The sequence below is a fragment of the Quercus lobata genome, chromosome 5 (assembly GCF_001633185.2).
Source record: "Quercus lobata isolate SW786 chromosome 5, ValleyOak3.0 Primary Assembly, whole genome shotgun sequence".
Classification (NCBI taxonomy): Eukaryota; Viridiplantae; Streptophyta; class Magnoliopsida; order Fagales; family Fagaceae; genus Quercus; species Quercus lobata.
The window spans coordinates 1,503,894-1,516,571 of NC_044908.1; positions in this window are offsets into that span (position 1 = coordinate 1,503,894).

Below are 12,678 nucleotides of genomic sequence, written 5' to 3' on the forward strand. Positions count from 1 at the left end.
AAAACCCGAGTGGAGCACAATCAATGGCTTCACTTCATGGGGCTGTCTGCTTTTAAGTGGGAACTTAATCGATGATGTTTGTAATACATCCGTTAAATAAAGCAAACTTAGCTGGAAAGGACTCCTTGTTGAGAAATTACTTTACATCCATGGGCCATGTTAACACGGTTTCAGCTGGCTTTTGTTGTTCTATTTGCTTCGTCAATCATGGTGTCTCCTTCTTATGCTGTACGAGAAAAGTCTTTTTCTTTTTGCTTAAACTCTATAGGGCAGGAAGACCTCATGCTTTGAATTTTGATTCAATGGCAATCTAATATTTGAACACTAAGTGCGTTTGGATTAGTTTTTTCCCGTTAGTTCATTAACTTTTTGTGGTTAATGTATAATTTTTTAGAGTCTCACTTTTCTTTATATATAATTGTATTTTTCTAATTACATTATGTATCCAAGGTCTGCCTAGAACTATGGTGCTCACAGCTCTGCTCAAGCTCTTTGGAGTGATTGGTCAGAACCCAAACTCAGCCTAATAATAGATCATGCAAAGCCACTGTTTTTTCTCACAAATTAGAAGCTACCCTTATAGCTGTAATTTGACTAGTTGAGCATTTTTGCCAAAGAATTATGTACACTCAAAAGAAACAAAATGGGTGGACAAAACCTTTTGAGTTTTGATGTTGATGTGAAGTGTAGAGTTGGCAATTTAAATTCAAATCTATTCCATCTTATTCCGCATTAGATATAATTAGTATGCTGGAAATTTAAATTCAAATCTATCACATTTTATTCCATATAGTAAGGCTAGATATAATTAGCATGCCTATAAACATTTGATATTTCTTACAATAAAAATTCAGCCATTCAGGCATTATCTTAGAAGGATGATCCATTATATAAATGGGAAATGTTAACAAGCATCAACCGATGCTAGTTAAGGTGCAAAAAAGTTTTTTTTTTTTAAATGTCAAAAAAAATAAAAAACACCAAATGATACTTATAAAGTTGAAAAAATGAAATACAGGGGTAAAAAAAAAAAAAATATCAGAAAAATTTCAAAAAAGTTATTAACAGACACCTTGCCGTGCCGGTTAACACAACCCTAAATAAATTTATGTCTTTCAATATAATGCCAATAGAGTGGAGTGTCTTCAACATTTGACATCATCTAGAGCTCAATAAATTATAGTATAAAAATTAATATTTTCAACTTTTTTATTTATAATAATTATGAATAATTGCATTCAAGAAAGCCCAAACTCATCTCTATCTTTAGGACAAAAGATATAATTAATAAGTGAGGAGATGGTCAAGGCCCATCCCAGATACAATGAGCAGCCTAGCTGGTAATATTATGGGCCTAAATCCAAACAAGAAAGGGATCTCAAAATAGATCTAATAATAGACATTATAATTACTATACTATTTGGAGGAGCTAAAGAACAATGTTGCAAATTCTATTGCCTTTTTTGGATTAGGTATGTTAGATTTCGGATTCTCCGTATACTATCAAAGAGAATGAAGGAGAATAAAATGAATTTGTGGGAATCATCCTCTAGAATCTTAAGAAACTTTGTGGGATCAAGTCTCACTTTTCTTTATATATAATTGTATTTTTCTAATTACATTATGTATCCAAGGTCAGCCTAGACCTATGGTGCTCACAGCTCTGCTCAAGCTCTTTGGAGTGATTGGTCAGAACCTAAACTTAGCCTAATAATAGATCATGCAAAGCCACTATTTTTTCTCTCAAATTAGAAGCTACCCTTATAGCTGTAATTTGACTAGTTGGGCATTTTTGCCAAAGAATTATGTACACTCAAAAGAAACAAAATAGGGGGACAAAACCTTTTGAGTTTTGATGTTGATGTGAAGTTTAGAGTGGCAATTTAAATTCAAATCTATTCCATCTTATTCCACATTAGATATGATTAGTATGCTGGAAATTTATATTCAAATCTATCCCATTTTATTCCATATACTAAGGCTAGATATAATTAGTATGCCTATAAACATTTGATGTTTCTTACGATAAAAGTTTAGTCGTTCAGGTATTATTTAATGCATCATGTTAAAAGGATGATCCATTATATAAATGGGAAATGTTAACAAGTATAGACCGATGCTGGTTAAGGTGCCAAAAAAAGAAAAATTAAATGTCAGAAAAAGTCAAAAAAAAACACCAAACGATACTTATAAAGTTGAAAAAATGAGATAAAACTATAAAAATAAATAAATAAAAATTTTTATCTAATGCATTATGTTAAAAGGATGATCCTTTATATAAATGGGAAATGTTAACAAGTATTGACCGATGCTGGTTAAGGTGCAAAAATAAATAAATAAATAAAATGTCAGAAAAAGTCAAAAAAGACACCAAACGATACTTATAAAATTGAAAAAATGAGATAAAACTGTAAAAAAAACAAAACAAAAAAAAAATTGTTAGAAAAATTTCAAAAAAGTTATTAACAGGCACCTTACGGTGCCTGTTAATATTACCCTATATAAATTTATGTCTTTCAATATGATGTCAATAGAGTGGAGTGTCTTCAATGTTTGACATCATCTAGAGCTCAATAAATTATAGTATAAAAATGAATATTTTCAACCTTTTTTATTTATAATAATTAAGAATAATTGCAGATACAATGAGCAGCCTAGCTCATAATATTATAGGCCTAAATCCCAGCAAGAAAGGGATCTCAAAATAGATCTAATAATAGACATTATAATTACTATACTATCTGGAGGAGCTAAAGAACAATGTTGCAAATTCTTTTGCCTTTTTTGGATTAGGTATGTTAGATTTCGGATTCTCCATATACTATCAAAGAGAATGAAGGAGAATAAAGTGAATTTGTGGGAATCATCCTCTGGAATCTTAAGAAACTTTGTGGGATCAAGTCTCACTTTTCTTTATATATAATTGTATTTTTCTAATTACATTATGTATCTAAGGTCTGCCTAGACCTATGGTGCTCACCGCTCTGCTCAAGCTCTTTGGAGTGATTGGTCAGAACCCAAACTCAACCTAATAATAGATCATGCAAAGCCACTGTTTTTTCTCTCAAATTAGAAGCTACCCTTATAGCTGTAATTTGACTAGTTGGGCATTTTTGCCAAAGAATTATGTACACTCAAAAGAAACAAAATAGGTGGACAAAACCTTTTGAGTTTTGATGTTGATGTGAAGTTTAGAGTGGCAATTTAAATTCAAATCTATTCCATCTTATTCCACATTAGATATGATTAGTGTGCTGGAAATTTATATTCAAATCTATTCCATTTTATTCCATATACTAAGGCTAGATATAATTAGTACGCCTATAAACATTTGATGTTTCTTACGATAAAAGTTCAGCCGTTCAGGTATTATTTGATGCATTATGTTAAAAGGATGATCCATTATATAAATGGGAAATGTTAACAAGTATCAACCGATGCTAGTTAAGGTGCAAAAAAAAATAAAAATAAATGTTAGAAAAAGTCAAAAAAGACACCAAACGATACTTATAAAGTTGAAAAAATGAGATAAAATTGTAAAAAAAAAAAAAAAAAAAAAAAAAAAAAAAAAAATTGTTATCTAATGCATTATGTTAAAAGGATGATCTATTATATAAATGGGAAATGTTAACAAGTATCAACCGATGCTGGTTAAGGTGCAAAAATAAATAAATAAATAAAATGTCAGAAAAAGTAAAAAAAGACACCAAACGATACTTATAAAATTGAAAAAATGAGATAGAGCTGTAAAAAAAAAAAATTTGTTGGAAAATTTTCAAAAAAGTTATTTACAGGCACCTTGCGATGTATAAATTTATGTCTTTCAATATGATGTCAATAGAGTGGAGTGTCTTCAACATTTGACATCATCTAGAGCTCAATAAATTATAGTATAAAAATGAATATTTTCAACCTTTTTATTTATAATAATTAAGAATAATTGCAAATACAATGAGCAGCCTAGCTCATAATATTATGGGCCTAAATCCCAGCAAGAAAGGGATCTCAAAATAGATCTAATAATAGACATAATAATTACTATACTATATGGAGGAGCTAAAGAACAATGTTGCAAATTCTATTGCCTTTTTTGGATTAGGTATGTTAGATTTCGGATTCTCCATATACTATCAAAGAGAATGAAGGAGAATAAAGTGAATTTGTGGGAATCATCCTCTAGAATCTTAAGAAACTTTGTGGGATCAAGTAGACGTTTCACAAGTTCACAATACGTAAGAGTCCCCAATTATGAAAATTGATGGGCCAATCTATAAAAGAGTAGGTAGTGAAAATTTTCAACTCAAATTCAAAGTTAGGGCTTTTTTCTTTTTCTTTTTCCTTTTAAATTAAAGATCATTAAATAAATAATGAAACCCTAATTCTGAAGCACTTTTTGAATTGAATTATCAAGATTTTCCAATTGTTGCAACTAAACAAATTAAAGAGGATAACAAACATGGATTGAGATCTAGCGAATCGTGTGCAATTGTTATTTATGGTTGAGACTGAAAGTTGGAAAAAGAAACTTACAATCTAGCTTTTGAATTTTATAAAAACAAAGTAAACAAGTGAAGAAGTTAAAAAAAAAAAAAAAAAGTGAAATGAATGAGAATAATTTGGATGAGATCCTGATCCAAAAATAGCATATAGCAGCTAAAGCCAAAAATATAAAAACTAAAGTTAATAAATTAAACTAACTTGGCCAAGTCAAGGGGCCTATCAAACCAAAAGGCAAACTTAAATATTATATCTTTTTTTTTTTTTTTGAGAAAACTTAAATATTATATCGAATTGCTCTATACATGTATAAATATTATATGAAATGAAATGCTGTTTCTTTTTTTCATTTTATTTATAAACCAGAAATGCTGTTAGTTATTATTATTATTATTATTATTATTATTATTTTCAGAGTAGAAAATGCATGTTAATATAGACTATGAGTTGATAAATTATTACTTTATTATTAAAACTCGTACTATAAACAATAAATTGTGCATTCAAAAAGTCCCACATACTAGACATGCACTCTATTGTTAGTGTGTCAAATTGTCATAACATAAGTTATAGACTTATAGCCTTACATAATAAGAGTATACATTCAGGTTAATTAATGGTTCCTCACACTGCTTTATCATTTCTCATTCAATAATTCTAATGCCATAGACTTTTAGACTTTGCCACAACTATTGATGTGATCTATTACTATTGATATGATCTATTGTAATTGATGTATAATAAAAATAGTACCATTGATGAATTTATGTAAAATTAACGTTTTCTCAATCAAAAGCTTACATTTTAGCAAGTTTTAAATATGGTTCTTGAAATTTTTTTCAAATATTTATTTATTGAGTAATGCTACAAACATAATTAAATTTCGTAACGTTTTTTTTACAAGAAGTGAGTTACCAAGTTTATATTTGCTTTCACCTACTAGCGATACTAACATCACTTTTTTTTACTTTCTCAAAAAAAAAAATCACTTTTTTTTATAATCATTAGTGAATTTATTTGGAACTTCTATATTTGGTGCCCAACCTGATAACCTCTGGATATAGAGCATTGGATGTTTATTATGGGTACAGTAGTCCAGATCCATGCACTCTCCAGCAAAGCTTCGCAACCAGGACCATAGGCCCAATTGCAGTAACAACAGGCCTTGTAAGTTGAAACATCCACTACAACTTTCTCAGAAGTTTCAAGTTTAGTTACCCATTTTAATGTGGGTTAGCAAACAGGCTTTTCTAAAGCATATTAACAAAAAATGGGCCAGCCTAGGTTTCAAACCTAGTCAGTTATTTTCAGAACAGTTGAGCAACAGGAGCATTATCTCAAAATAAATGACAAAGATATATATTCATATTCTCACCCAAAATAATTACGATATGGTTCCAATGTAAGCGTCGTCAATGTTCGACCTAACATGTGAATATGACACGATAAAAAACGTGTTACAAGCAAGTCAACTCACGTGACTCATAATAGACACGTTTAACGCATCAATTTATTCGTGTCAACCAAAAATGACACATTTAAAGTAACCCGTTTAACTCATATAACAAATAAATATTCATTTTATTCTAGATTTGTCAAATAACTTTTATATCCAACCTATATTTTAAACTTAAAAAGAAAGGCAAGTAATTACAAAAACTTACAAATGATATAATTAGAAATTGAAATAGGTTAAAGACTTGAGATGTATGCACTACTTTTGGGATATAAAAAAAAATACAAAGTATTTCTAGATAAATATTATATTCAATATTAAGTAGGTTGAAATGGGTCGTGTTATAGTTGCATTAACCCAACACAACCCGTTTATTATGCGTATCAAGTTGGTTGGGTCAGATCAATCCGCCTTATTAACAGATAAGGTTAGAGATGAAGGATCATGACACAATTATTAAATAGGTCGAATTCGAATTGAGCTATTTAATCGAATACCCCTACTTCGACACGATACAAATTCGACGCGCTAATTCGAATGTACACTCCTATTCCAATGTCAATTTTGTGTAGGCCACTTTAAGAGCTAAATTTCGTCAAGATTTATCTTCAGAATCTTACCATGTCATTTCAAAGTTCAACAATGCTAGACTTTCCATTCCCAAATTAAAGGCAAAGCTACTACTAGTACTATCAAATATCAATCAAATCCCCAATAAAGCTTCACGGAGCTTCTAATAGTTGTACATTTAACATGTCTGAAACGACAGATTACTGCACTGATTATTGATTATATTTATGCTGCTACGAATCAATATATATGTGGCAACAAATTGTGTTTAGATTAATTTCCACAAATATAGGCCACCTAAACCTCACCATGACCATGTTTGTCTTATTCTCCCATATACTTCCGAATACTAATTTTGATAACACTTCTGGCCCTTCTTTTTGGGTGTTAATTAACAACTAATTTACTAAATACAATTTTTTCACGGCCGTTGAAATGATAAGTTGTTAATAATATACAAAAAAGTGTTATAAATGACTCAGAAATGAACTCATATGAAAATCAATAATAACTAATCACCTTAAATTCTTAATAAGTTATAAAAAATATTATGTTTATAGCATTAATTTTAAGTTGCTTACAATACATTATTAATAAAAAGATGGAAAGTTAGCTTAGAATACAATTAGGAGGAAAATGTTGAATTGCAAAAGACAAGAGAGGATAACACTACTGTAGTGAACAGAGTAGTCCAGCTGCCCGAGTAGGTATATACAATTAAGAGAGGATAACACTACAATCTCTTAGCAACAAAGGTACCATCATTTTCATGATTTCATCACCAAGCTACCAACCTGTAAATTTTGACATCATTCCGCTTGATGAAATGCATTCTGCATGAAAATTCAATAAGATACTCATATTGTGAGAGAGGAATCCATGTGGTCCTATGCTTGGATTACATATATATAGTACAAGGCAAGATTTGAAAGGGCAATCCAATCTTTATGGGAATCCTAATATGCCGTTTCTTTTATAACAGGATTTTATGGGGGAAAAAAAATTATTTAAGAAAAAAGAGATACTTAATCTGGCTCAAATTGTTGAATTCCTATTCCATTTCAAGATGTCCCAAAAGTTCCTCTTTGAAAGTCTAAACCTTATAAACAGTATTCATCTTTTGTTGATCCTAGGTCTCATTTGAATATTTTACTTTATTTTCCATCAATCATGATTTGTCATATATTCATTTTTTCCTCCTTAGAAAACAACTAAAGTTTAAAATGATAAAAATAAAATAAAATAAGACACATGGTATGCTACATTTAATGGAGCATAAAGTAGAATATTAAGAGTATGACAAGATTTTTGTCTGTACTCATAATAAAAATATGCATACAATATATTGAAGGAGATTTAAGATTAGTTATTGATATATTTTTAGAACAAAATTAGTTCACTTTAGGGCCTGATTGGTAGAAAGTTTTTTTTTTTTTTTAAACAATATAAAAACAATTTCCAAAAAATTGAACTTGAAACTAGTTTTCAGATAATAATTTTTATATTTTACGTGTTTGCCTTCCACTTTTAAGTACAATTTTCAAAATATTAAAAACAAAAAATAATTGTTTGGGAGACCATTTCTATTTTTGAGATTTAAAAAAAATATATTTACAAAAAGTAACATGTAAACTCTCTCGATTACTCTATTTTTGTGGATAATGATAAGGGAATAGAGCTCATCATGTATGTAAGGACCAGATTTGAGTCTCTAACCCAAAAGATGGATGAACTTAAGCTCAAAAAGCCCAAAACAATGAATTTGTAGAGAGTGGATTGGAAAACTGAGTTAAAATGAGTTGAACAACAAATAAAGTGGACTCAAATGATAAGAACAGGAAGATAGATTTATTTAAACTAACGAAAATCGTCATTGGCACAATCTAAGGAGATCAGTTCTTATATATTTCTCACAAGTTTGACTATAAATTTAGTTCTTGATTGCTATAGTGTTTTTCTCTTGATTTCTCGATCTCCCTCTCTCATTGCCTCCTTCTTTTTTTATACTATCTTCCCCTTTCATTTCTACCCTCCACGTGTAGGCCAGATGGTTGGTGTTGATACTTGTCCCTAGGGGTGTGCACAAAACCCACCGACCCGTCAAACCCAACCCAACCCAACCCGACCCGCCGGGTTGGGTCGGTTTTTTAGGCTTGGTGGGTTGGGTTGGGTTATAAAAATTTTTTTTATGGTGGGTCGGGTTGGGTTTGGGTCATAAAATTACAAACCCGCCAAACCCAACCCGACCCACCCATATTTAAAATATATTTTATATTTAATAATTTTTTTGAATCAATTATAGGGCACTTATATATATATATATATATTATATTATATTATATTTAATAATTTTTTTAAAAAAACCAGCTATAGAGCAGCATTTCCTCAGTTCCTCCTACTAATACTAATTTAATATATATATATATATATATAATATATTATATAATTAATAAATTTTTTTAAATAGTCAGTTCTTCCTATCTTATATAAAAGCCAATTAGTTCACAAAAATCCTAATAAATTACTATTGTTGTTTAGTTATTAGTATTGTTTACCTTTAAGGAGTTACATTGATACTAATCTTTAGGTTTTTTTAATATATTAATTTTTTTTTCTACTCAATTTAATAATAATAATAATAAAAATTTGTCAAACCCATGGGTTCAACCCGACCCAACCCAACCAATGTGGGTTGGGTTGGACTTATGTGATGGGTTGGGTTGGGTTGAATTTTTTTTGACCCACCATGGTGGGTTGGGTCAAAAAATCCCCTCAACCCGACCCAACCCGACCCATGCACACCCCTACTTGTCCCATCAGCACTTTCCTGAAGTCTTTGTGTAGAAGCTGTAAGGCTGAAAACCACTGTTCATGTATCACTTCCACATTAATGCGGCTAGAGGGTTAGCTGCAGAGCATTCAATGGGGTGGTAACAGCTTTCTTCTTAGATATTTTAGGACTTTCCCCTATCCTATGATTCCGTAATGCTTATCCGTATCAACAGAATTTCCTGGAACATTCTCCTGAATGGCAGACCATCTCTTCAGACCTCGGCTTTGGTTAGCCGAGGAGGTATTCATCTTTGGCACAACCTCCTAGGCCCTTATAACCAAAACTAGCTTTTTCTTCTACTAACATGGACTCCTTTGACAACGTTTATTCCTTCTCAGATGTACTTTCGTCCTCGGATTAGGCCCCAGGCCAAATATATACAAAGATAATGAGCTCCTAGGCCCAATACCCCTACAATAGCCCCTCAAGATTCTTCTTTTTGGCTCCTCGGGAAGAAAGGAGGATTTCGATGTAATGATGGTTCCTCCGCGCCCATTTTACATCACCTCTGATGGTACAGATGCCCTTTTTAACTTCTCAAGACCCGCTTTTGACGCTTCGGCACTTGAGACTCTCTCTCATTAAATTTTTATGTCTCCATGTCCCCCACATTCTATAGTGCGATGCGGATCTAACGGCTGGGGGCTTTGCTAAAACCTGGGTGGGAATTTTCCTGCTTGTAACTTTCTCTTTGATATAAATATCACTCAAATCAATCACTCATCTTACTTTAGCATTCATTTCTTTTTAGCGCACATACACTGAACCTGCAAACCTTCCCAACTCACTCGTGCCCTTACAAATACCAAAAGCCCGTCCGAGGGTACTTTTCTTCTTTCTGTAAGTCTTCACAAATCTCTACACTTTACTTTTCTATACACTTTTCTTTTCTTTGTGTCTTTTCCTCCTCGACTCTTCTTCGCTTATTTGGTAGACTCCGAGGAGGGAATAGAGAGTTTTAGAGCTTTGTATAGGATTCCTTCAAGAACGTTCATGAAGTACTGTAAGGAGGGAGAGTGGCACGAAGAAAGGCAAGAGGGAGAAGTTGTGATCCCAATGATTGCCTTCATAAAGGGTGGGATGAGAATTCCCATGGGTACCGTAACCAGGGATTACCTTAGAGCCCATAGGTTAGCTCCCACCCAGTGTGCCCTAAACATGTTTAGGATCCTAGGGAGTGTAGGTGCCCTTACTGAAAGAATGGATTTAGGGTTGACGCACCATGATATCAACTAGGTTTACAACCTCCACCATTTGAAGGGACAGGGGTATTACCTAAAATCTAGGTACCCCGAGGTTAGGCTCATTCAATATCTACCTGAATCCAACAAAGGCCTGAATAAAGATTTATTGGTCGTGTCAGGGGAATGGCATGATGGCCTCCCCTGTCTGACAAGAGAGGGGCAACCAAGTGGGGTTTCAGACTTAGGATGATTATTCTGAAGTTACCTCCTTTTTCCTTTTCCTTTTGTTTGTGTTTGTGCATGAAGTTCCCTCTGACTTGCATTATTCTTGATTGATGATGTTTTTTGTCTTTCCCAATGGTTTTGCAGACAAAAACGCTTCTATCCCCAACTTCAACCTTGTGTACCAGTAGAGTTTGGACATAATCCTGAAGGCCGAAATGTTTGTCCACACAGACGGTCAACTCAAGGTAGCCCACCTGATATTGGACTACATTCCAATATCTAAAAGTTTCCAGGTGCCAAAATGTGTTATCAACCGGAGTGGCCACTTCTTCTCACCCAGCCAACACAGAAAAGGAAGAAGTAGTTGAGGTACCTGATTCCGAGGACGAGTTTGAAGTCTTCAATCAAGCTTTGGCCCTAGAGACTTCAATTTGACCTCGGCTATCCATTCACACCAATACTAGACGAGATGGGAATTCAATGCAAGCCAAGGTCCAACTTGCTAGACCTGATAGAGTCCCAACCGGAGTGGGAGGCTTAGCTTGGGCTGCCTTCCTAGGCCCTTCTCTCGTCGGACAGGGGAGGCCATCATACTATTTCCCTGACACGATCAAGAAATCTTTATTCAGGCCTTTGTTGGATTCGGGTAGACACTAAACCCAATTGATATCATGGTGGGTCAACCTTAATCTCATTCTTTCATTATAGGCATCTACACTCCCTAGGATCCTAAACATGTTTGGGGCACACTAGATGGGAGCTAACCTATAGGCCCTAAGGTAATCTCTGGTTACGATATCCATGGAAATTCTCATCCCACCCTCTATGAAGGCAATCATTGGGATCTCAACTTCTCCCTCTTGCCTTTTTTCGTGCCATTCACCCTCCTTACAATACCTAATGAACGTTCCTGAAGAAATCCTATACAGAGCTCTAAAAATCTTTATTCCTTCATCGGAGTCTACCAAATGAGCGAACCTACCCATCCCTAAGAAAGACTTAAAGATGCTAAGGAGATAATGAGAAGAAAGAAGAGCTGAGAAGGAAAAGACACAAAGAAAAGAAAAGTGTATAGAAAAGTAAAGTGTAAGATCTGTGAAGACTTACAGAAAGAAGAAAAGTATCCTCAGACGGGCTTTTGGTATTTGTAAGGGCACGAGTGAGTTGGGAAGGTTTGTGGGTTCAGTGTATGTGTGCTGAAAAGAAATGAATGCTAAAGTGAGATGAGTGATTGATTTGAGTGGTATTTATATCAAAAAGAAAGTTACAAGCAGGAAAATTCCCGCCCAGGTTTCAATAAAGCCTCCAACCGTTGGATCCGCATCGCATCGTAGAACGAGGGGGACATGGAGTCGTAAAAATTTAATGAGGGAGAGTCTCGAATGCTAAAGCATCAGGAGCAGGCCTTGAGAAGTTAAAAAGGGCATTTGTACCATCAGAGGTGATGTAAAATGGGCCCAGAGGAACTATCATTACATCAAAATCCTCCTTTCTTCCCGAGGAGCTAGAAAGAAGAATCTCGAGAGGCTATTATAGGGGTATTGGGACCGGGAGCTCATTATCTTTGTATATATTGGGCCTGGGGCCCAATCTGAGGACGAAAGTACATCCAAGGAGGAATAAACGTTGTCAAAGAAGTCCGTGTTAGTAGAAGAGAAAGTTAGTTTTGGTCATAAGGGCCCAGGAGCTTGTGCCAAGGATGAATACCTCCTCGGCTGACCAAAGTCGAAGTATGAAGAGATAGTCTGCCGTCTAAGAGAACATTCCAGGAAATTCTGTTGATACGGATAAGCATTATAGAATCATAGGACAGGGGGGAGTCTTGAAATATCAAAGGAAAAAACTGCTATCACAGCATTAAATGCTCTGCAGCTAACCCTCTAGCCGCATAAATGTGAAAGTGATACCTGAAC